This window comes from Theobroma cacao, chromosome 9 (genome assembly GCF_053813885.1).
Source record: "Theobroma cacao isolate CCN51 chromosome 9, ASM5381388v1, whole genome shotgun sequence".
NCBI lineage: Eukaryota > Viridiplantae > Streptophyta > Magnoliopsida > Malvales > Malvaceae > Theobroma > Theobroma cacao.
This window is the reverse complement of record NC_142647.1, coordinates 36,882,629-36,909,988: the sequence shown is the minus strand read 5'-3', so window position 1 is coordinate 36,909,988 and position 27,360 is coordinate 36,882,629. Positions and strand designations below refer to the sequence as shown.

The following is a 27,360-nucleotide window of genomic DNA, read 5'->3' as shown; positions in this document are numbered from 1 at the left end:
ATTTAATGCAAGTGACATTTAGCAAGTGAGATGTGATTAATGATATAGTATGATGAAACTCAAGCATATAATTGAAAATTATATAAACTATATGAAGTTATGCGCAGGCATAACAAGAATGTTGACATGCACTATAAGGATTATTATATTGAATTTTGGATGGGGATGCGGATGAATAAAAGGAAAATGTAGTCCAAGACACGTGAACACATGGATCCCTATGCGTAACGAGGGATGTTGACATTTGAAAATGTATGTACACATGTATATGTGAAATTGATGACTTGACTAACTGAGGTGAAGAATTGTTCTTAGTAATTGGAGATTTGAACTTCATGTATTGATGAGTTGTATAAATAGTACAACGGCAAGAAGTCCCAATAGAAGTTGAAATATGATGATATAAAAATTTTTAGAAAAGATAATCAGAGAATGGGATTAAAGAAATATAATCCATAGCATAGGAATAATTGAAGTATGTGGTGTAAATGCAAGATAAATCTAAAGTATGCGGAAATAATTGAAAGCATTAACCTTTCTCAATGTTGAGACTATGTACAGAAATGAGTATGGTATGTTTATAATGCTATATGCTACATAATAGCATGTGGGGATAAGATGAATGAATGAATGTCGAAAACCTTGGCAAGGAGCTAAACAATAAAATGGTGATTAAGTATACATAAGTAAGTATAATATGTGATCAAAATCGGTATGATTGAGATGGAGTATGGTTCAAATTTAATGATAGTGATAGAGGCATGCTTGGAGTCTCAATATAAAAGATTATGATTGTGAAAGGTACTGCTGATCTGATTCTAAATGATAATAATAGACATAAGTGAAGCATTCAAGTTGAACTGGAGGTAAACGAGGTGAATAGATCGAAATTCCCTATAAAAGGAGAAATGGAATAAGATCATGGAATGAGATTGATAACTCGCATCGACGTGAATTCGAGGACGAATTCTATTTAAGTGGGGGAGACTGTAATACCTTGTACTTGATGTGGTGACTAATAAAGCTTATTAGATGCCAATTGAGGTTAATTATAATGTTTAAAAGTGATGAAAGATGAAAAGAACAGTTGGGATAAAATATTCCGCATGCGAGCAAAAAATAATAAAATAATAATATTTTATCGAAGAAGAATTTACGAGATAAAAAGTGATTCAGAAGTGAATTGAGACATAATAAGGTATTTTGGGTACCAAGGAGACGAGAAAATTTTTGGAATAAAATATTATTTTATTATTGAAATATTATTTTATTAATGAAATATTATTTTATTAATAAAATAATATTAAAATATTAATATTTTATTCAATGTCAGAATTTTTCAGGAAGGAGGAGTATATGGTCAATCTAAGTGGGGGAGAGGAAGAATGAGAAACTTTTGGAGAAAAAATGACGTTAATGGGGCCGCGTGTCTTTATTAAGTAAAGATAACATGGGTAAATAAATATTTTAAATATTACGGGGACACCGCGTTGGAGTACAAACTTAATACTTTGTTTGTACATGTGTAAAAGAAGATAATAGAAGGAAGTTGGAGTTAAATGAGTGTTGGGAGGACTAAATTAAAATGGAAAGAAACAAAAAGGGCAAAATGATAATTTTAGGTGAAGTTTGGTCAAAGCTTCCAAAGGAAGCTTTGACTCTGATTTTTTTCAACCCAAAACTGTTCTTATCTCCTCCAGCAACATTTTTCCTCTTCTCCTCCATGCTCCACGCCATTCTTGAAGCTTCCATGCCATTTTCTCTTTATCCACCATGAAATCAAGTTTTCTTCACTTTCCTTTCCATGTTTTCTTTTCCTTTCTTCTCCAAACTTCTTGAGCACTAAATTTACAGCCTTTAACCCCAATTTTCAGCACATCTAAACCCTAGGAGGAGAAGAAAGAAAAAGAGAGAAAGGAAGAAAAAGTTTGGTTTTGGTGATTAAGCAAGTAACAATAAGAATTCTTGTTTTTGGCTTGAGTAGTCTTTGAAATTGAGTTAGTGACTTAGAGAAATGTTTTGTGGCAGCAAAGATTGGCTTGATTGGAGAAAAATTGGTAACATGTAAGCCAATAAACCCATGGGTACATGAAGGACTCAAAGTGGAAAAGGAAAACGATAAGCTTAACACTATGTTTTAAAGCCTTCGGTTAGTTGAATATTGTGAGGAATTACGGTTGTTGAAAGGATCTATTTGCCTAAGCTAGTTGAAAATTATTAAGATTGTATGGCATGTTGTTTGAAAGAAATGAAAAAGGAATATTGTGGATGGAGGATTGAGAAACAAAGTATTGAAAGTTAGATAGATAACGATGCGTGTAACTAGGAAATAATCGAGTGAAAGTGAGAATGATTGTTGTTGCCATATATGTGGATTATGTGTGGAGATGGATTTGAGTGGAAATTATTTAGAAAGGTTGAAGTAGACCCGTAACATCATAATTAAGTTATCGGTGATATAATTTAAGAAATTTCGTAAGCAATGGATATAAGTAATGTTAGCAAAAAGTGTATTAAGATGTGAGTTAATTGAATATGGTTTCATGATAGGATGAAAAATATAAATTTGAGTAAGGATTAATTGATTAAAGTGCTGCCCGTATACGTATATAATTAAATATATTGAGTTCGTATTATTGTTAGGAAGTGCAAAGATAAGGTTAGAGTACTGTGGTGGCGTGCTAGAGTAAACATCGAGCGACCGGCCAGTGAAAATAATTAGAGACACTTTCGATCAAATAGCGATGTAATATCCCTCTATCGTAAGGTGACTGAACTTGCATTTCAAAATCGTTTTGGGAGACATAATTGTATTGCTATGAAACATTGAATGATTTATTCCAACTTGTCTTTTAAAACGTGTGCCTTGGGAACAAGCCTTTGATAAAATATTTTGATGTTGTGAAAATGTGAAATGTGTAATAGGACGGACTTATGTGCTCATATACTATGTTGATATATATACATATATGTGTGTGTGTGTGTGTGTGTGTGTGTGTGTGTGTATACGAATAATATTGTGTAATGATATTGACCCGGCTATGTGCGAGTAGGAGTGTGCATAAGCTGATACTAACCCGGTTATGTGCGAGGGGAAGTGCGTATAAGCCTATTCTGACCCGACTATGTGCGAGGGGGAGTGCGCATAAGCCAATGCTGACCCGGTTATGTGCAAGTCGGAGTGCGCATAAGCTAATGCTGACCCAGCCATGTGCTAGTGGGAGTGCATATGACAATGATGGGAGGGTGTGTATGGTGATGGATATATATATATATATATATATATATATATATACATATATAGATATGTGTGTTATCGAAAGTTCATGAGTATGGTATATGGTGTTGCACATGTGAATCTTGCATGTTGAACTTTGGGAATTATTATGTGTTTCATGTTGATTTTTTTGTCATTTTAGCAAGATGGCTTTTTCTTGAAAGAAAAGAAACTTTTTCATGGTGCTCTGTTTCTCGCTGTTGCGAGATTCATTCTCGCTACAGTGAGAAACTCTCAGATTTGGAGGGGTAATGCTGGTAGGAATCTCGTTGCAGCGAGAATACCTTTCTGCTGCAGCGAGGACCCATCGTTTACTTGACTTGAATTGCACAAATGCTATTAAAGTTTTCACTCTTCAAATCCTTTGTTGAGCATGGACCCTTTTTATCAAGTGATTTACTCATTTGGGGTTTAAATGAGGGGTTTTGGTAAGAGCTAAACTAAATTCCATTGTTTTCAAAGATGTGTATCATGATTTTTAAACCTTCCTTAACGTTGCTTAGTCCCTTTCTATGTTCACTCACTGAGTTTGTACTCACGTTTTTTTAAAATTCATGTTTTAGGTTTTATGAGTTAAAAGTGATTGGATCCTAGGACAAGGTGCTCCTCCCTATACATTGCTCGGTAGGTTTAACGTGCCACTAAGTGTTATCAATCGTGCCCAGAGTCACTCCGTTGACGGTCGAGGTCTAATTATGTGTATATGGATATTTAATGTGAAACATTAAGGTTCATTTGTTATTCTATATATGTATATAATGGTTGATGATGCCATTATGAATGCATGATTGGGCTTTATGAATTGTTTTCAAAGGAATTGTAATTTAGTATTATGAATTTTGGATTCTAAAGGAATATAAATTAATGCATAAGATCGTGTAAGTAGGCTTGCTTGGGCTTGGTGGGCTGAGCCCATTGGGCCCTTGCATCAGTCATGGCTCGAAAATTTGCCTCTGACATAAACTTTCTCAAGATAGGCTCGGGCGATTTCAACGTTCTGTCTCCACTTTTTAGCAAAGATAAAGGCTTAAGGATTCTTCCCACTATAAAAATCCACTGAAGTGAGAGGAAGTCTAGGTTGTTACCCAATGACCACTTCAAAAGAAGGTTTTGTTTGTGGCAGAGCTTTTTTGCGAATTGAAACTTAATTGAGCCACATTTAGTAGATTAAGCCAATTCTTTTTGTTTGTTTGTACAAAGTGTTGTAAATATTCCTCCAATAGTCTATTGAAGTGCTCTATATGACCATTTGTCTGTAGATGATAATTAGAGGAGATATTGAGTTTTGACCCTAATAGCTTGAAAGGCTCTTTCCAAACGAATCCAGTAAACCTTGGATCTTTGTCACCAATAATGCTCTTAGGAACACCCTAGTTTTTTTATCACATGTTTGAAAATCGTACGAGTTGTTTCTTTCACAGAGCCAAACTTCTATACTGGGATAAATGTAGCGTACTTTGAAAAAATGATCCACTATTACCAGAGTTGTTGTCATATCTCCCATATTAGGGAACCTTATTATGAAGTTAAAAAAATGTTTTCCCAAGGTTTGGTCAGTACTGGTAGTGATTGAAGCATTCTTGCTGGCTTTCGTCTCTCTACTTTGTCCTGTTGGCAAATAAGATATATCTTGGTATAATCCATCACATCCTACTATATATAGGCCAATAGTAACTGTCACGACCCAAATTTCAGGCCATGACTGGCGCATGGGCCCAATGGATGTAATCTACTAAGCCCAAGCAAGCCTATTAATCTAACGTGTTCATCATCCCATCATAATTGCTAAGTCATATTTCATAACTTAGCATCAAAATAAAATTAAACATTTGCCAACTCATACTGGCATACCAATTAAGTGTACATTGCCTACAACATATATCTCAATAATTTATATCAAGTTTGCCTATACATCTTAAAAAGAAGATTTGACTTCCAGCGGAGGGACTCGAATGAATGTACAGCTACTGAATGCCGAGACACCTACCAAAAGATGGATATAAGTCTACAAAAACATATCGTCCTAGTTACTTGTTGCCTCGTGATCTGAAAACATGAAGTTGAAAACGGTGAGTATAAACCTAGTGAGTGAACAAGGAAGGGAACAAGTATACCATAAAGAATCTTTAACGAAATCATGATGGATTCTTTTTCAAAATAACGCAATTTGTTTCTATACTTATTAAAAACCCCTCATCAAGCCCTTAAATGATTAATCATTTGAAAATCATGATCCCATACATAACGAACCATTTGAAGAATGAAAGCTTTAATAATATGCAAGCAAGTCAAATACGACAACGACTCTTCGTTGCAGCGAGAATGAATTTTCGTTTCAGCGACGTTAGGATTTAGTTATTAGCCGAACGAGGGTTTCTCAACTGGTCGAGGGTTTCTCACTAAACCTCCCCATTTTAAACTTAACTCATTGAATCCTTAATGTTGAAGGTCCATGCTCTGATATAGTAGCAAAGAAGTGAAAGATAGGGCAGCAATTAGACAAGATAGGAGACCAAAACAGAAGGTTTTTTGCTGCAGGGAGATTCTTTCTCGCTGCAGCGAAATTGTAACCCAAAAACAGAAGGTTTCTCGCTATAGTGAGATTCTTTTTCGCTGCAGCAAAATTGCAACCCAGAAAATAAAAAGTTTCTTGCTGCAACGAGATTCTTTCTCGCTGCAGCGAAATTTTGCTGATGAAACAGAGAGTTTTTCATTGCAGCTAGATTCCTTTTTCACTGCAGCGAGAATCATTTTTGGTGAAGGTTCTCAAACCTGAGAGTTTCTCGCTACAGCGAGAATGAATTTCGCTGCAGCTAAAAAAAACAACAACAAAAAAGTTTCCCCTCACTCAACAAAAAGGCCATCTTGCTAAACCAACAAAATCAACATACAACACATGAAAATTCCCAAAGTGCAATGTATCAAATTTCTCATATATGTCAATCATATATCACATTCATAAGTTTTCATTTCATAAGTCTAGATATGCATAATTACATAGATAAACATCAACATCATCATAATCACACCTGACTCATGTACATCCCCCTACATCATGCACATAGCCGGCACCATTGTGTGCATCCCCCCACATTCGTACACAATCAGTGCCATCGTGTACATCCCCCCACATCGTGCACACGGGCACTATCATCATCCACCTCTCACGCCACCATCATCACCGGCATGTGCATCCCCCCACATCGTGCACACACACGGTTACAGTCATTATACATATATCATTCATCATGCACAACACACACATTTATATATCATCATACTACAATAGTGCATGAATCCATAGCAATCACATATCACAACATAAAACCATTTTGCAAAAGCTTGTTCCCAAGGCACTTGTCTTTATGAAAAACTTGATAATTCATTCAAATGGGTAGCAAATACATTATATTTCCCAAAACAAGTTTTGAAGGCAGTCCACTCACCAATTAATTGTAGAGCCTTTAGATGACTCCAATTCCCCTAATTGTCCAAATGAGATGATGGGGCTTCTTTAGAACCTAGGATCACATTAGCATAATCAATAGGTCAATTTACACACTATGAACCCTAAAAGCTATCTCTTAGCTATCTTTCAATTGCCACATTAAATGGCTATCTATGTTCACTATCTTAATCACTAAAAAGTAATGAACATAGTCAACAACAAAACAGTTCATAAATCCTAATTACTAGCCATTTTCTGCAGCTAAAAATCAAGCTTAATTCATCACTTACCATAAGGCTCCTTTGTAGTCAAATTCTCTTCTAATTGCTTCAAATCAATGAGGTAATTCTCTCTTTCTCTCTCTAAAACGTCCAACTAGTGAGAGGAAGTATAGAAATGAGATTTATCAAGGGTTTTAATGTGAGAGGATGAAATAGCACAAGGGTTTATGGAAGGGTGCACCAAAAGCATGAAAATTGAAGCTAGAGAGAGAAGTTATGGAAGCTTGAAGAAAACTCCCATGGAGGAATTGAAGAAACGTGAGAGGGAAGAAGGAAGAAGAAGACAAGCTACTGGAAATTTCAAGAAGTGTTGGAAATTCAAGATATTTATAGGCCAAATTTATCCATTCCTTTAAAATTATGAAATTACCCCTCCACCAATTAACTTACTCTCCTCCAATCTTTTATGTAATCTTTTTATTCTTTTGACACTGGGACAAGGTCCATAATGGTCTAAACATACTCGGGTTCATAAAAACTTAAAATTTTAACCCGAGGTGAAAAATGACCATTTTGCCCTTATTTTGAAAATTATTGAAACTTATAGTTTTCTTTGTGTTTTCATCAGTACACATCATTTATGCAGTCTTATACTTATTTAGACCTTAAAATATCATAAAACTTTCTTCTGAGAGCTTATTAGAGAAAATGACGAAACTACCCCTGGCTTGTATTATTACATCTATGCTTAGCTACAAGCCTAAAGAGGTTGGGGTCTCATAGTAACCTTGTTTCAATAACGCCACAGTATGCTGCCAACCTGGATGTCCTACCCATAGAGTGTCATAACATTCTTATATCAATTTTTGTCTCAACTCTTTACCTCTTAGAATAAATATCTGTAGTCTTTTTATTAGTAAGAGTTCATTTTCCACCTAAAAGTACTTAAACTTCTCGCTCATCACTAATTTCGTGATGGTAATGGCTCAGTGATCTCATTTCAAATTCTTTTCAACAAGTTTGCAAATATTCGTAGTTACTCTGCTTACTGTAATCGGAGCTATCACCTTGAGAGTTGCAAATTCAGCTTTTCTGCTAAGGGCGCTTGTCACTTGGTTAGCCTTTTCGGACTTACATTTGAAGCAGAAATCAAACTCGGCTAAGAAATCTTGCCATCTTGTTTGTTTAGTTGTGAGCTTTGGTTGAGTGAGGAAGTGACTGACTACAGTATTGTTTGTCTTTACCACGAATTGGGACCCTTGTAAATAATGTCGCCTCATTCGTAAGCAATGAATTATAACTAAGAGTTTTTTTTCCTGCGCCATGTATATCCTTTCTTCTTTGTTCAGCTTTTGATTTTCAAACATGACTAAATGTCCTTCTTACAATAATACCCCTTCAAGAACAAAGTCTAATGCATCTGTCTGTACTTCAAAGTGCTTTTCAATATTTAGAAGTGCTAGGATAGGTCCGTCGTCATCACTTCTTTCAAACATTCAAAAGCTTATTGTCATTAAGGTTTTAGTCCCACTTCTATCCCTTTTTATGCAATTTTGTAAGTACCATCATTCTTTTTAAATACCCTTCTACAAATCTTCGATAATAGTTGGCTAGCCCCAAAAATGAGCAAAGCTTAGTTATATTCTTATCCTTCCACAAATCTTCGATAATAGTTTGGCTAGCTCCAAAATTAAGCAAAGCTTAGTTTTATTCTTAGGAGTTGCCCACTCTTTAATGGTCTCACTTTCTGCATATCCATCCAAATGTGACCTTGCTCAATTACATGGCCTAGGAATTGAATTCGGGTTTTCACAAATGCGCACTCTCTCTTCACATACAACTAGTTGTCTCGTAACCTTTGGAAGACTTGCCACAAGTGCCTTTGATGCTCCTCTAAGGTTGAACTATACACCACAATGTCATTCAGGTAGATTACCACAAACTTGTCTAGATAATCATGGAAAACCTGATTCATCATTGTACAAAAATTGACAGGAGCATTGGTTAGTCCAAAAGGCATAACAAGAAATTCAAATGCACCATATCATTTTATATAGGTGGTTTTTTATTCATCTCCATCGACCACTCTTACTTAATGGTAGCCAAATCTTAGATCTTATTTAGAGAAGTACGTTGCATGACTTAATTGGTCAAAAAGATCTACTATAAGGGAAATTAGATATTTATTCCATACTGTGACTTTGTTCAGAGCTCGATAGTCCACACATAACCACAAACTCCTATCTTACTTCTTTTGGAAAAGTATCTGGCCCCAAAAGGTGCATTTGAAGGTCGAATGAATCTCACTTGGATCAGCTCGTCTAATTGTTTCCTTTGTTAGCTTTAATAGCTTCAAAATGATTAATGTTTGGGCATGACAAAAATTATCAAAATTTCTTGTCTAAATGATCCCTAAATAGCTTGAGCGATCCTTGAAGCTTAAGTGATCCTCGAATGCTTTTGATGTGTTTTCATGTTTCCTTACTTGATTAACATTTGAACTTGTATTTAAAGTTGTTTTGTGAAAAAAAAATACTTTTATACACTTTGAGTCTCAAGTTCAAGCAAGAGGAATGATAACTCTATGATATAGAGTTGTATAGTCTTAATTTTGATAGTAAATCGGCTTAGTTCTTGTAGTAATGCATAAAAAATAATTAAATTTTATTTAATTATTTTAAGTTAGTTAATTAGTTGAGTCAATTTAATCTTAGTTAATCTTGTGTTTAAATTGATGGTTATGTGCCCAAGATAAGTTGTTTTTTTATTTATTTGTTCCTTTGTAGGTGTTTATTGAAGAAGGACTTTAAATGGAAGGAGAGAAATTATGAGATAAAACTTTCACTGCACATGTCTTGGTATTTTGACCATATTGTTCTATACAAAACTCTAAATGAAGTGATTCTTGAACCATTGGAAAAATAAGATAAAAAACTACAACTTTCATGTTCACCACTTCACCCAGTTCTACTTGAAAGGTGGCCAAAATCCTTGTTGAAGTTGAAGTACTACAGTAGTCTTGAAGAGAAAAATTAAATCATGAAATTTGTAAATTAAATGTTCGAGGCTGCTGCCTTGGTGGAGGTATGACATGGCTCACATAGTCTGATGAGGAAATCCTTGTTAGAATTGACTTATTTCTTCACCCAACTTGGCCCAACTTCAAAGCCTTATTAAAGTAACCTTTTAGAATACTTTTAAAAGAATGAAACACAAGATTTAGAGCTAAGATTCAGCCACAAAATCATCAAAGAAAAGTCTTATTAGATCTAAGAAGAATTTGAATGATTCAAGAAGATTTTGAGATCAAAATTTCAACTCTTGGAGTTCCTTTACTCTTTTTGTTATTATTTATTTTTCTTAGTTTGGTTTCAATGTTTAAACTTTATTTGATGATAATTTGTGACATTATGGGGAACTAATTTAGTTATCTAAGATTATGATTGAACTCAATACATAGTCTAAATTATTTACCTCTCTTTTGCTTATGTTTGATGGCTTTAAATTGTTTATTCTATTATGTTTTTAATGCTTCAAAATGCCTAATCACCAATTAGATTGAATTGGAAACCTGTGTTAAATCTTGACGAAGGAGATTTAAGGTAGACTTTGAATAGAATAGCATATGATCTAATGTACTTAGTTGATTAGGTGATTTGATTTGCATATAGTGTAGACATACACTTATAAGCCATATGTAGCCAAGATTATAGCACGAACTTATTGAATCTTTCTTCAATTTAATTTGCATTGACATATAGTAAGTTAATTGAAAGAGATATTTTTATAAGAAACTTGACAGAGACTTATAAATAATTTAGGACTCCAAGTTAACAACATAATCCATTGAAGTAAGTTAAGAGAGGGATACAATATTCAGATGAAATATTGAGAGATATCATAATTTTAGGTATGGTAGTTGATTGAGTTTTTAAAACAAATTGCTGATTAATTTTAGATTAGTTTCAGTTTTAGTTTGTTAGATTTAATTTTCCTTTTTAATAATTTAAATTTGGTTGCTTGAATAAGATTAGAGTGTGTTAATTTTAGTAGTTAACAGTAAAAATTAATTCAATTCTTTGTAAGATTGACACTTTACTTTTTACTATATTGCTTGTTTAAGGATACGGGGACTTGTGTGGATAATTAGACAAACAAGGAATCAATTGTTGAAAAGGAAACATCAATTCTTGGAAGATGGAATACTTAGACAAGCTTCTGGAAGCTCAAGATTTGATTCCTAATAGAAAAGAAGTCAATTCTTGCAAGTCTGGGTGCATAGAGAATCAATTCTTGGAAAGGCAAATGTTGATTCTTGAAGCCAAAAGAACTGATATCTAGAGAGGAAAGAATCAATTCTTAGAAAGAAAGAACTAACTTCTAAGGAATGAAGAATTGATTCTTTGAAAGCAAAAAGCTTCAAACAAAAAAAAAAGCTAATATCTGAATAGTAAAGAATCGATTCTCAAACTCCAAAAGTAGTCGTTAGACCTAAAAAAGACCAAAAAAATGGCTAGTTTTTCCACCAAATCATACTTAATATCTATAAAGTTTTTTCACGTATAAAAGAGACTTATCCAACACATTTTAAAAGAGAGAAAAGCTGAGAACAAGATCATTTGGATCAAGAATCAAATAAGTTGAAGAAAAAAAGGAAAAAGAGAGAAAAACCAAGCTAGAACAAGCCAATTATATTCTCCCAAAGAGCTTGTGAGCGGCCTTTGAGCTTCAAATTCCTTGTGCTTTCACACATATCTTTTGTAATCATATTTAGCTCTTCCAAACTCTTCTTCCTATGTACTGATTGAGCAAAACCCACCTTTTAGAGGTATCTTTGCTTTGAGCTTGTAAGAAAGAAAGGTTATGCCTAAGCCTTAAAAAGGCAGTGTTGTTAAAAGGTTACGCCTAATCCTTGAAAGGACAAGAGGTTACGTATGATCCTTGAAAAGGTAAAAGGTTACGCCTAATCTTTAAGATGGCAAGGGGTTATACTTGCTCTTGTGAAAAGGAATTGTATGGGTTATGCTTGCTCTTGTAATAAGGCATTCTTGTAAAGGTTATTATTGAGCCTTGAAAAAGTATTTTCCATAGTGGATTACAAACACCTTGGTGAGCCAAGGGAGAGGATGTAGACACCTATGAAAAGGGTCGAACCTCTATATATGATTTGTGTTTTTTCTCTCTTCTCTTTACTCTTTAACTTGTGCATTTTCTCTTTACTCTTCACTATTTTTTACTTGTGCATTTTACTTGGATGTGAAAAAACTTTAACATTTGTTTTTGAACTTACGTCTTCTTTAACTCACTCTTCAAATCACCTTTAGTTTACTTTGAAATACTTATGCATTGTACTTTGGTTTGAAGAGCTTTGAAAATCTGCACTTAACTTGCTTTATTCTTTGATTTACTCTTCAAGTTACTTTACACTTTTGTTTTATGCACTTCATTTTGAAGAGTTTTTTAGAATCTATTTTCAACTTACTTGCTCATTTGATTTTCAAATTGTTTTTGACATGTTCTAAAGTGAAATCAAGTTTGAGAATTTCCCTTTTTCTCAAACTTATACTTCTTACTTTGAAGAAATTTTTGAAACTTACAGCTCATTCACCTTTTACTTTTATACTTGTGTGTTTTCACTTTATTGTGAAAAGATTTAAATTTATTATTTTCAAATATGTTTTTCAATTCACTCTTCAAAGGATTTGAATATTTGTTTTTAAACTTGTTCTCTCATTCACTCCTCAAATCCTTTTTGATATGTTTGCATATTTTATTTTAAAGAGTTTTGAAAATTGTTTTCAACTTGTTTGTTCATTTCTTTTGATTTGTTTCAAAGAGAAAACAAATTTGAAAAACTTGTCATCGAGCTTCAAAGTTCGATTTGTTAGAAATTTTTTTTGGAAATCCAATTCACCCTCGTCTTGAATATTTTCATCATTATTATTGAGCTAACTCATTCCTAACATCCTTAACTCAACTAGCTCTGAGGGAGCCATCTTATATGGTCCCTTTACAAGTGGCTTGACTCCCTAAAGCAATTCTATTTGCTGATCAATAGCTTGTTGAGGTGGTAGGAACCTAGGTAGCTGTTTTGGCATCATATCTTGAAATTCTTTCAAAACCAACTTTACTCCAACAGGTATCGAATTTGTGCTATCTTCGCCTTTGTAGATGGGTATGGCCATATAGGAGGGCTTTCCCTTTTTAATCTCCTTCTTGAACTAGATAGTTGATATGATCTTCTTCCCACTCTTTGATAGAATTGTAGCTAGTACAATGCATTGTTATTTGCTTAAGAACATTGAGCAACTCGTAACAAGGAATGGGATGGCTTGTATTTTCATCATAAAATCCAAGCTCGGAACAAAATCCAAGTCATCTATAGTGGCAACAGTCATCTATATGTTCCCTTCCTAACAACCAATCTTAATCTTCACATCCTTAGAGTTTCCAACAATAGTTGAGGTTGGTAAGTTAACTGCTTCCATCTGCTCAAAGTCTTTCTCAACCTTAAAACCATATCTTTTTGCCTTTCTTAAGGTGATAAAGGTATCGGAGATGCCCCCATGTGAAGCATGGCTTTGGTCTTTTTATCATTTAACAACACATCCACATACATGAAAACTCATTAAGGCTCTTTCTTCATCTTTTCTACCTGTGCTTGTAAAGCACTAAGGAACCAAATTGAACCCATTCGCGTTAGCTCTTCCTTAACTTCCTCAACTGGGGTTTAGGGCTGAGGTGTTTCCATGTTAGCCGTACCTATCGCATTAAGAGCTACTCGATGTGGACAATCAACTAGCCGATGAGGTTCATTGCATAGAAAACAAGATATTGGGGCTCAAGATTTGAAGCTCCACGACTTAGTTATTCTTGGTTGAGGGTGTGTCTCTAGCAAGTGGTCTCTTTTCTCTTTCCTTACTCAAGGGTTTGTTAACTTTTGGAAATTTTGCCCCCATTGTTGAAACTTGGGCTACTTTTTCTTGATAGAGGGTTTTTCCTTTTATTTGAGTTATCATTATTATTAGTAAGATGTTCAGTAGCCGTATCGCTAAAGTCACATCATGCACCTTTTATTGCTGCAACTCCGTCGTCGCCCACGATTTCAAACCCTTTAGAAAATAGAACAACTTATCTTTCTCGATCATGTCCCTAATATCCAACATTAGGGTCTCACAAATTCCCTTACTAACTTAGTTCATGTCAACTCTTGCAACTTTCACCAAGCCATGTACTGTACATTCTTAATGAAAAATCGATTCTTCAATTCTTGCTTAAAGTTCGCCCAAGTATTGATGTGGCATTTACCATCGACAAATTTGGACCACTACCATAACTTCGCATCCCCGACAAGATATATTATGGCCATCGGCACCTTGTCTTTCTCCGACTCTTTGCTCACAACTCAAAAGAACTATTCAATATCAAAAAGGAAGTTCTTCAACTCCTTTGCATCTCTAGCCCTTTTGTATCACTTGGGCCTTGGCACTTTGGCCCTTTTTCCTCTATCTCTTAAGTTTGCACTAGTATTACCTACAGCAATAATCAAGAGATTTACCTAAGCTTTTAATTCTCCAAACTCACCTTGGAGAGTGCTTAACACATCCTTGGTCTCATCACTCAAGATATTTATCATCTCAAAAAGTTCTCGCTGAACTGTCTTAATTTCATCTATTTGCTCACATGGGATCATTTGAGCTTTTATTGTGACCATCGTGGCCTCTAACTCATCAATTCTTTGATGGTTTTCTGGTGCACTTTGTGTGGTCACCATGTTTTCTCTTTCACTTAACACATCTCGTCCCGTGCTTTGAGATCAACTGTTACGAACTGCGCTTTTTCGCTTAAATATGCAATAGTCCATGCAGTGCGTGGATGAACACTTCCACACAAGCCAATCAACAACTTGATTATATCTAAGCAAACATCAATAATGGCCACAAATTAGTTAAAGGAAACGTAACATTAAAATCATAAGGCATAAAGAATGTCATATACGTAACCACTAGAGCCATGTAAAGAAAATGTTTTATTAATATCAACATAAGTACAAAAAGACCAAGATGTGCCATCATTAGGCCATAGGGGCAGTCTTAGATGGTTAGCTACAAACTTACCTTTACTAGTGAGGCAACCCAACAATTCGCCAATTGCTCACCCCTATAAAGAGTTAATAAGATTTTACAAGCATATCACCAAGAACCGTTACAAGGTGTGAGATGGGGACATTCATTTCCTAAAGGGTTTTCCTCTTAAAGACTTAACAAGCATTTCTAAACACGTCACCAAGCATCATTACAATGTTTAAAAAGGGAATGTCTCTCCTAAAGGTACAAAAGACTTAGTCTCCAAGACAGTTCTACCATGTCATGACCCTATACAAGGTTGGCTCATGACACCTGGCATAATTTGTGTGATAAAAGAGAAATCAACATTGATGCTTAAAATCCCATCCTCTAACAAAGAATGAATCCAAAATTTTTAGTTTGGAGGCAAAATTCTTACTTAAAATTAAGGGTAAAAATAAACTTTTTTATTGGTAAATAATAAAATCATAGCATAATATTTTAAAAACCTATGAACTATTCCAAAAAATTCAAATAAGTTCTTATTTTTTTATTATGTTCAATCAAGCCCTTATATTATTATTTTTTACTAAATATGGACTTATAACTAACAATTGACTAACTCCTATTAGTCAAAATGACATCTGTCATTTATGCCCACCTAGCGTTGATATGGCGTTAATGTGAAGATTGAAACTATCACATTATCATGACATCATACCACATCACCATTTAATATAATAAGTTAGTATGTCACGTCAGAGTTAACTAATATAAAATGGATAAATAGTGTTTTAACTAATAACAATTCGGTATAAGGATTTATTTGATCCAAAATAAAAATATAAGAACTTGATTGAACACAATAAAAAAATAAAAATTAATTTAAAATTTCCTAAATAATTTAAGAAATGTTTTAAAATATTATACCTAAAATCATACAAATAATCAAATAGTTTAATAATATAAACACAAATTAAAAGAAAACCCTAACATTAAAGTTTCATTATTTTAACATGTACAACTACTTTTTATCGCATAAAAATCATCTATAATCATCTCTACTTCAAAATTTGACGTGCTAAAAGTCAACATGCATTTATTTTGAATTCATCCCTGTATGTATAAAATTTCTATGTGCTAAAATTTCTATGTGCATTTATTTTTTTGCTATTTACATAGAACACTAAATTGTATATGACAAATATATATAATATAAAATTACAACATCAATCCATTAAACATTCTATAAATTGAATATTTCTAACGATCAATTTTATTTAATTAAGTTCAAGTTAAGAACCCTAACATTGAAGTAACAAGAATTATAAAATTGATGTAATTAAGTTGTTTCAAATTTTTTAAATTATTTAAAAAAAGTTATCTATAAATATAGATTAGTAATAGATGCCAATAGAATCTTGAAGCGAGATTAGTTTAATATTACTTAAATGAAAATGTTTTTTAAAAATATTATAACTGCATAGAAGTTAGAGAAGCGAGTAGTTCATTTTTTATATTTAATGTGCTGATTAGGTAGAATAAGTAAACTGTTCAACTCAGTAAATTTATGTATGAGTAAATTGATTATACATGTAATTGTAAATAAAATAAAAATAAAATGAAAGTAATACAAGTATTTAATACATTTAAAGGTTTTTTTTATATTGAAAATTTTCGCAGGGTCTAACTATCTTGTTAAAATTTTATTAATTAATAAAATAAATTACATAAAGAGAACACGTAAAACCTTACCTCCAGATTCGCAAGAAATATAAAAAAATAAGACCTACCCAAAGTATTACTTGCCTTGATCATTTACATATTAATTAAATAATGAAAGTCATATCACTTTAACTTTTCTAACTTTAGTAATATAAAGTATCAAAATAAAAATTTGCTTTTACCAAAGGACCTCAAGGAAGTTGGGGGTTGGCCCTTCTCTTTTGTTCAAGTCCTTAAGGCAAAAGAGAAAGAACACCCAACTCCCTCCACCTAATGCAATCTTGCCTCTGTTCTTCCTGTCTCTAAATTGGTTTCATCGACTGATCTATGTAAATTGATTAGAAATTGGAGTCCATATTGCATAAACTTCTTTAGAGTAATTCCACATGGTACATATATAGACAGGCATCATCTCCAAACTTCAAATCAAAGCATAGTAATTATTACATCGTAAGAAGTAAAATAAACCACCCCACCCACCTAAAAAATAATCGAAAGTGGCCAACACAATGAAAGCAAGCATGCACCAACATGGAATAAATTAATAAAGTTGAAGTAAGTGGGTCAAATATTCAATAATGCAGCACATAGCAGGTGTACTGGACTATGGCATCTCCTGTCTCCAGATTGAATGTATGAGTTCTTGCCTGAACATAACCTCTGGCAAATCGGAAAAGGCCGCTGCCTCCGATCACCGGCATCTCTCTCACCTTGGAAAAGACTGTGTTTCTCCCCAGCACTGTAATGGTGCTACCGTTGTATTTTCCTACAGTAAAAGCAAAGTTCATGGACATCAACAGGCCTACCTCTTCTTGTGACGAGAGTGCATAGAACCCTTGTGCCCTTCCAACCATTTTGGAGCTTAACTTAGGCCCCTCGGTTAATGGATCATCGATCATACTAATTATGCCGAACCCAGTTGCCGATCCGTTGGAGGGTTGCACCACTTGGATAGATGTAGCGTTACGACCACTAACAATGTCGTGCCAATAGATGCGAAAGCGACTTAGCTTTTCTTCCTTTAGGCCGAGTAGCTTCCGATCTAGGATGCTCATAAAGTCATGATCATCTTCTCTGCTGCATTGGATGAGGCCAGAGGAAGAGAGAATGGATAAAATGATGAATTCGGAAGCTAAGATGAGAAGAATTCTAGCCATCTGCCACTGTTCCTTTTTTTGGGGGTGCTTTTCCAGTAGAAGACAGTAGTGTTGCAAGAGGTTGCTAATCTCGGATGCGCCTATTTATACAGAGGTCAGCACTGAATCATAGCAAATAATTGAGAACCACAAGTTGCTAGATAAAGAATCCTGATGTAGATATTTATATATGTGGACAATTTATTTTTATGACGCATACCATAACGTCTAGATTAATGTTATATACTAAATCAATCTATTCCATAAATTATTCAGGTACACAGATCTCCAAAATTCTATCTAATTACGAGGAATTAAATTGCTATTAACTTATCTAAGTAAAATATTTAGGAATTGCACAAAGGTAAAAGGTATATATATGCACAGGAAAATTTTAAAGCATTTCTTGACACTTTATAAAGATGCATTACTAACTTGCAAGTGTAAAAATACTCTTGAAAAAGATAATAATATTGGTGTAACCTGAAGATAGACATGTAAATAGATATATTCGGAATTCTGTCCAATTTTTTTCAAAAATTTTAATTTTCTTATGATATATCAGCTCTTGGATATAAATTTTCAAATAACAACAACTAAAATGAAAGGAAGAGAGAGCATAGAGAATATAAAATTTTGGCAGGGGCCCATTACAAAAATGACATCCAAGTTGGTGCACCAAGCTAGGAACAGGCCCTCCATCATGAAAGTAGCATGCTTGCCATAGGACCTGCTGGATCGAAGAGTACATGCGTAAAAGAACCGTAAAGCGTAAATACTCAAATGTTTTTTCCATTAGGAAATAGGAGTTTTCAAACCATTGCCGATCCTCAAGCTCAAGGGTATTAAATTAACTTCTTTATTTGCTGGAAAAGGATCGATGTGTGTATATGCTAGGTGAGATTAGATATTATCTAATTCTTTATGTTCTCTTTTTCGCTAAGCAAAGCAACTTGGTTAATCTTGCTTGGTTTTGCTTTGATTGTCAGTTTAGGTTTTCAGAAATAACACGGTTTTCCAGCAGGAAACTCTTCAAATTTTGGATTTGAGTAATTTGGAATTACTTTTTTATGTGACTATAAGTGAAAATGAATAAATGACTTAACTTTAAGTAATTTGCTTGGTTTTACTTTTTTATGTTATAGTTTTATATGTGAAAAGAGGATTCATATTTCAGCTTTTTGAGTAAAAAATGATGTATCCATGGTTGAGCCAAATTAAACCTTGAATGCAAATAGATTTTTTTTAGAACTGCCATATTGTAAATCCAAAACTACACTAAGTACTATCCATAGCAATTAGCAAACCAAGTTGTAACACTTTGGTTCCAAGTTTTGAAGCCCAATTTTACTTGGAGCAAGATTTTTCTACAAACCCCAAAATGGGCTTGTTAAGTCAGGTCCATTCTAGGCGTACATATCTATTAGGAGAATCATTCCAAGCTTTAACTCAAAACCAACTTACTCCAAGGAATAGTAGAGTCATATTTGACCCAAGTGTTGACATGGTAATTCTTTATAAGTCCATATGGCATATATTTTATGTTGATATCCCTACCCTAGTCTTAGTATGTCATCATGCAAACTAACGTCTATATGATAAATGTTCACATAGATAGGTTTTGCACCATATTTGTCATGCTTAAAAGTTCGGGTATTATTAAGTTTAAGTTGGTGTGGGACGTGATTGGGTTGCTGAAAGTTCAATCTAGACTGTTGGATATGCTTGGGCTTATATGGCCTACAAGTTGATCGACTTGGTGGTAATTGTACATTAATGTTGACTTTATGCATTTAGTATAATAAAGGTCTATTTTATCAATTGATTTCATTTTTTCTATATGTAAGAAAATAACCATTCATCCCATTAATTTCTATTTGGTTAGCCTGGGAATTATTTGCCAGTCCTGTGACAAATTTTTAAAAAAATTTACCATGTAAAAAGTTAAATGATAATTAAGAATTCTAAATCTTACTATAAAAAAAATTTAGTAATACATACATATACATCTTTTTCCTTAGTTTTGTCGGTAATTCATTCAAATTACTAATTAATTTACATACTTTCTATTTGATGTTATTGTTTTAATAAATTAAGATACAACATAATATATAATTAAAAATAATCTATACTTGGCATCAATGTTACACATTAATCATTATTAAGTTGTCGATCTATGTATGCTTAAGGGGAAAGTCTTTTAAATGCTAATTATTATACATTTGATATTCGAATTAAATGTAAAAATTGGTATTTGAACAAAAAAAAAATAATTGTTCAATTTGTATCTTTAACTTTCAAATCGTATAGCATGTTAACTTAAACTTTAACACTAATTTGCTATGTGACATTCAACCAATAAAATCGCATTATGTGTATGTCACATGTGAAATAAAAAAAAATTTAAATAATATTTTAAATTTTAATATGGATGCCACATGCAAACCACAATGGTTGATTTTTTATAAAACAAAATCAATTTTTAATCATTATCAAATAAAAAACAAAACAAAGAAAATAATCAGATACATATATAAAATTAAAATCAGAAAAGAAAGTGAAAATAAAGAAAGCATAGGAGAGAAATTCGGGAAGGGAAGGGGCAGCACCGATATCCTCGCTGATCTGTTTAGGTCATTGATCTGCCTTAGCCTAAATAGACAACACTGACGCAGGTGTCACTGCCACCCCTATTTCCTTCTTCTCCTTTCCTCCTCCCTTTCCCTGCTTTTACCTTTTTTTTGTTGCTTAACTTTATTTAAAAAAGAATTAAAAACAGAAAAAACAATTCTTTTACTAAAAAATCCATCCATTATGAGTTATCACATGGCATCCACATGGAAATTTGCAGAACTATAATTTGTTTCGTTTCCAACGTGGAACTTATTAATCAAATGCCACGTAGACAAGATGAGCTAAGGTTGTTAAAATTTCGGTACTTAATGTTTAATTAACTCAATCCTTTGATAAGTGATAACTTTATTTGTTAGGCTTATAAGTTACAAATAACTTTGCAAAAGGGCTTATGCAAAAATTTTTTTGTTAGTCTTACAACTGACTTTGTAAAAAGTGTACATCGGATCCAACTTCATTCGGTTAAGTTATTGTAGACCTTATAATTTTAGATAAGATATGAAAAAAAAAATATGAAATTAAACGGACTTGAATTGTATTTTATATTTTGATCGTGTCGAAATGTTTTTACCTTCAAAGAATAAACTCACTTTGGGATTTGCTCTGGCCTTCTCGGATAGATTTCCTTTCTCTGATCCATCTATTACTAAAAGATGCTAGACATAATCATCGGGCATATTTTGAATTTGGGTCCTGACTCTTGGGTCAGTTGTTAATGTTTTGGATTGATGAGAAACATCTTGATGGGATGATGGCTGTTATTGTATGGTTTTGGAACTTGATGTAGTAGACTTTTGGATTAGGAGTGAATGGAAGTTTTTTTGAACATTTTCGTCATAGCCATTTTTTATTTTTTAATTCTATATTTGTTCTCTTTTATAATGAGGAGACCCCTCTTTGCCTTGGGTTTCAGCTTTGGGAAGACTTTTTTTCTGTTTAAATGAAGACAACTTTTTAAATTATTCACCATTTTTTTATTAATTTGGGAATGAAAGACTGAAGAACTTGGTTACAAGATTGAGTAAAGAAGAAAGCATATGCAGCTCAAATGTTCAACTAAGAAAGGAGATGGACACGTGTTCAATATTTAATTTTAGTTACTAAAATTTATCATTTTACTTTTTATTGTTTACTTGCAGTAAATAACGAGTTAGTTAGTTGTCAACTAACTTTACTAATTTTTCCCTCCTTTGTAACAATTTTTCTTGCTTTTATATTTTCATGTATATAAACCATTGCTCTGTAATTTTTCACTTGAGGAATGAGAACATTTTCTTTTCACAAAAATTTCTCTCAAGATTCCATGATTTCCTACATGATATCAGACCTCCTAATATGAGATAGGGATTCTCGAATGCAAATCCTCTTCAAACATACTTAAGGTTTTGCAATCGATTCAATTCATTCTATCTATTGTTTGTTTTTTATTTTCTTTGTTTCATCAGGAGATCACATATTTGACTCTATATGTCTAGTTTTGCTTTGAGACTGTTTTACTTGGAGTTTCTCTTTAACTATTTTGGAATCTTGATTTGTTTATATTGGATTATTGTTTTACTGTTGAGTTTCTAGTATTTTGTTCAAGGTTGAGAATTCACAAACCATGGCAAATAATTCTTCAAACCCTAGATCTACTAATTCACATCTAGAGGATCCACAATCTCCTTATTAGGTACATCGCACTAATAATCATGGATCAATTGTAGTGAATCCCAAACTTACTTCTAGTAATTACATAGTTTGGAGTAGATCTTTCTTACTAGCCTTGTCTGTAAGGAATAAGATTGATTTGCTTGATGGAACGATTCTAAAATCAAACATAACAGATCCTCTATTTAACTATCAAGCCCAACTCTATAATATACTTACCATGTCATTCATGTACTTGATAGCATGTCTGCATACTTGGATGCCTCGAAAAATCGTTAAAAGTCTGTATTGTACTTAGTGGTACAATTAAGTCGATTAAAGCCTCGAAGTAGTCCAAATAGAGATTTTGGGATGTATTTGAGAGTTATTGAACCTTAGAATTTTTAAAATGGTGATTTGGAGTTCGAGGATTAATTTGGAATCCAATCGAGAATTTTCATAATGTAGGGGCAAAATGGTCATTTTGCCACCCGAGGATAAAAATTGGAATGTTGGATGAGATTTTTGATCAAGTTTGACTAGTTGGAACATAATTTGAATTTGAGGAGTGAAAAATTTCAATTCTGAGTATAAGGGCAAAACGGTCATTTCACGTGTCCATAAGGATGTAATTGGAATTTTTAAAATTTTACACCACCATAACACTTATCAAGCCGATGAATTTCACCTATTATTATTTTATACTTTGGATAATTATGGGATTAGATGTGGTGGAAGGGAAAAGCCTTGTTAGTTAAGTTTTAAATGTGAACCAATTATATGTTTCCATGTGTCAAGTTTTTATTATTTTATAATTTCCTTTATAAACTCAACATAAACTCTCCCATTCACTCTCTCATTGTAGTTCAAGCCAAAGAACAAAGGGGGAAAGTATAGAAAAACCCTAAGGAGAAAAAATTCAAGAGAAATTCATTAGATTTTCGAAAAACGAAGCGATCGGAGATAAGATTTCGTGATTTAGCTTAAGATCTACCTTACCCATGCTTTCTTTTTCATTTTCTATGGTTGAAACTCAAGTTTTCATGATGGAAGCATGTTGGCCGAATCAAGGGGGGAAGGTTTTGATGATGGTTTTTGATAGATTACAAGCTATCTAGGTGTTTTTAGTGTTTTGTGATATTTGGTATGAAAAACAAGTAAGAAAATAACATGTTCTTCATCAAACCCTAATTGACCGAATTCTATAGAGAATATTTTGAAGATTAATTTTGTCATATTTTATGTTATCTAGCTCGTATTTGATGATTCGTGATGTCGGATATCGAAAACGGTTATCGAAAAGTATAGTTCCTTTAGTAAACGACTTGAACGATAATGAGAAAATTATAGTAAATGGACTTAGAATTGATTTCTAATGATGTATACGAACTTATTGGAGTACCGAAAGTGCAATGAATCTATTTGAGTTGAATTGGATGTTTTGGCTAATTAAACAGTGTATAGTGCGAGTTAGGCCGAATACCATTTCAGTCCAACAACAATTGAACCTACGTAGAACACCATCTTTAAGTGATTATTCGAACACTTCTCATTCAATTTCATACATTCATAAAGAGCTTGAAATAGTTTTATAATAGTTTGGCACAAATATATTGAATTACTTGTTATGTATTATGTATAGGTGGTGAGCCCTCTGGTAAGGGTAAGGATATCGTACCCGACCAGGAGTAGGAGTACTCCCGTTATAGTGAGTAAACAGACGATCATCTTAACTATCTAAAATAGTTTATACTTGTTTTTATGATTTTAAAGAATAATAAATTTAAATTGTGAACTATTATGTTTTATAATTGAAGTGTTGGTTAAATGAAATGAGATTCATAATTTGGTTTGAAATTGAATCCTGGTTTTGGAAATTGAGTAAGTGGAGACTATATACTTGTGTTATATATATGTTTTGACATATGGTTTGAATTGATGGCTTATGACAATGTGATGGCATGAATGGCTAGATTTGGGTTTGTGTGGAATATATGAATTGTTTTGTTTTACCTTAACAGGCTGGGTAATATCATATTAGCCATGTCATACTGCTGAAATTTTTTTTGATTTGGTGGGGTAAATGATTAGCTTACTGCAATGGGCGGGTTTTCGTAGACCAGCCTAATAGAGGGGCACGGTAAACCCCGTTATATTTTACTTTAGTATGAGAGGCACGAAGGGTATCTCCTAAGGTAATTTAGAGTTCACTTCACGCCGAACCACCACGTGAGGGTGAAACTCAGCCAACGCCAAGGAACAGCTATGTTTTTAAACGTAAAAACATGTTTTATGTGTATATGTTAATTTAACAACCTTGACAAACTCGGTTGGATGCTCGGCGCAAGGTGTCATCGAGTACGAGTTTTGGCACGAGCCAAGTTTTAAGAGAGTCATAAGCCTTACTGATTATTTTTGATGAAATGTAATTGTTTTATATGGTTGAAATGAGTTTTAATGTTATAAATCATATTATGAATAGATGTTTTAATTGTCTCCATTTACTCGGCTTTAGATGTTATAGATGAACTTTGCTTACTCACTGGGTTTATAAAAACTCACTCCTTTCTTTTCACCCATTTCAAGTTCAGAGCAATTTGTAGACAGTCGATTTTGTCGAGGGTTTACTTTTGGATTTGCACCGTTAGAAATCGTAGGTCTACAGTCCTGTTTATTTTTGTTATTTCGGGACTCACATGTCACTGTAAAATATTTGTGTATACCCTGGCGCTGTGTGCTATTATGTATATAAATTTATTTTGTTATTACGCTACAGTAATTGTTTACGTAGAATTTTATAAATATTGTTTTATATGAAAATGGAATATTTTATCCAATATTTTTATTTTGTTATATTAGATAAAAATTCACTTTAAATGGACGATTTAGATACCTAAATTTATTTTTAGATATCAAATGTATATTTTTCATTTATATATTATATTTTTAGCAGGTTTTGAAATTTTTGGAAAAAAATGATCAAAATACCCCTATGCGGTAGAAATTACTTTTTGATTGTCTTTGATTTGAAAATAGTCTATATTCCTTTAAAACATGATATTTAGTAACTGTTGCTCATAGGGGAGGTGGAAAACTGATGTTAGAGCCTTGCGAGGTTTCGGTTGACATTCCGGGTAAGGTATGTCTATCGGGACATCGCGGTGGTTGTCACGGGTTCGAAGAGAGTACCGAGTCGTGATATTAACTCCTAGACTTGATGTAATAATTTGATAGTGGCTTGGATTTAGATTCCATTTCACCATTAATTGCATCAATAGTTTTCTACATGGATAGTGCTTCAAAAATATGAAATACTTTGAAGTAGAATTTTACACAGCCTGATGACACACATGTGTGTAATTTACAATATACTTTGAGTAATGCATACCAGGGAACTAGAACTGTGGATTCATATTTTATCAAGTTGATAGGCATTTGGAAGGAATTGAGAAAATTTAAGGCATTATCACACTGTGAATATAGTCAATGTAATTGAGCTTGTTTCAATAAATACTCTAACCAATATAAAAAGATATGTTTTTTAAGTTTTTCAATGAACTTAATGAGTCATTTTCTACATTGAGGTCTTAAACAATATCTAGGGAACCTCTTCCAAAATTGAATAAGGCGTAGAATATGGTTCTAAGAGAAGAATCTCGAAGAAAGTTTGTTGATACAATCAAATCTAGGTGCCACCAATCTAGATTTGGAAAATTCGGGAGTCGCCACCAATCTTTTTTTTTTATCTAAGTGTGATTGACCACCCATTAAATTTGTTTTATTCGACGAAGTCCTAAATTAGTTTTAGGTCTGTCTAAAAAACAATAAACTAGTCTGTAAATTTTTAGAGTTGGGTTTGGGAGTATGGTTATGCACGAGGAAGGATTAGCATCCTCATGACGCCCGTTCCATGAACAGTACCATTTAATCATATGTTATCCTAAACCATTAATTTTATTCTTATTTTTTTTTAATTATTGTTTATTTATTTTATTAACAAATTAAAATATTTTATTTGATTTTACGGATGTAACGTGCGCATAATGCAATTATGAAATGCTTGGCATAAAAGATTGAATAATACCAAATGAAAACCTTTTATTGAGGATACTTTCCGAATCCGTCCATCATACTGGTGGGATCCAGGGATACTCTCTCACCTAGAGAAATACTCCAGAATCTCGCCTTTGTAAATTTACTAGGTAAATCCCATCATCGGGCTAATCGTTTGTTAGTAAAAATAATATTTTCATGAATGTCGTCCCTAACACGAGTGAAAGCCTTTTATTAAAGACCTTCTCCAAGCCCTCTCATTGTATTGGTGGGACTCAAAGATATTTTTTCACCTAGAAAATTTGTTGAAGAAACTCGTCTTCGCAAGCTCTCTCGAAAAATCCCATCATCATGGCTTTGACTCGTGCACACAATACGTCTAAATGCCATGACATTTAACAATGCAATAATGAGGTGTGATGTACCCATAAATTTCAATATTTGTTTATTAAACTTCCTACAATTCTTTCGTTATTTCTTCGAAATTTCATTTTATTAATTTTCTTTGTATGTATATATATCATGGATAAATATTTTATATTTATTATTTTTGTCTAACTATATTTTTTATTTCATTTTATTATATATTTTTATATATTTAAGTATTTATCTATTTTGCTATGTATATTTTCTTTATTCCTAAAGGCTATTTTTTAATCAAATATTTTATTTTAGAATTATTATTATTTATGCATATATTTCTTGTCACTCAATTTTTTTATTTTTTTATATTTTAAAATTATCTAACCTATTTTCTTTTGACTAACTATTTTTTTCTTTTCTCATAAGTCTATTTTTTATGATTATATACATTCGCTTTTTATATTTTAGTTATATTCATTATTATTATGAGTTTACTATTTTTGAAAATTTTATTTTTACTATTTATTTATCGTTATGAATATAATCACTTTCATAGCCCTATAGATTTTAAAACAATACATTTCTTTTATTCCTTCTAGTATTTATTATTGTCATTATTATTATATTTTTTTTTGTTTCCTTCGTTTTTGTGTTTTGTTTGGTTAGTAATTAGGTTAATACAATTTCCATTTGTTTAGGATTAGAAACATCGGGACTTAAAATTAAAACCTTCCTAACATACTGATGGGTTTTAATCAAAATCCTTAACCTAAGAAAACTCATTTGGAATTGCTACTTCTCTTGTTCC

The 27,360-nt window shown here is 32.8% G+C and overlaps 1 pseudogene across 1 annotated transcript; it reads right to left on the bottom strand.

Moving 5' to 3' along the window:
• Positions 1-17,094: 17,094 nt before the first annotated feature.
• Positions 17,095-17,997, bottom strand: LOC18589641 (dirigent protein 22 pseudogene; annotated as a pseudogene). The gene has a single exon (XR_016028642.1). The product of XR_016028642.1 is annotated as a dirigent protein 22 pseudogene (transcript).
• Between the last annotated feature and the right edge of the window lie 9,363 nt (positions 17,998-27,360).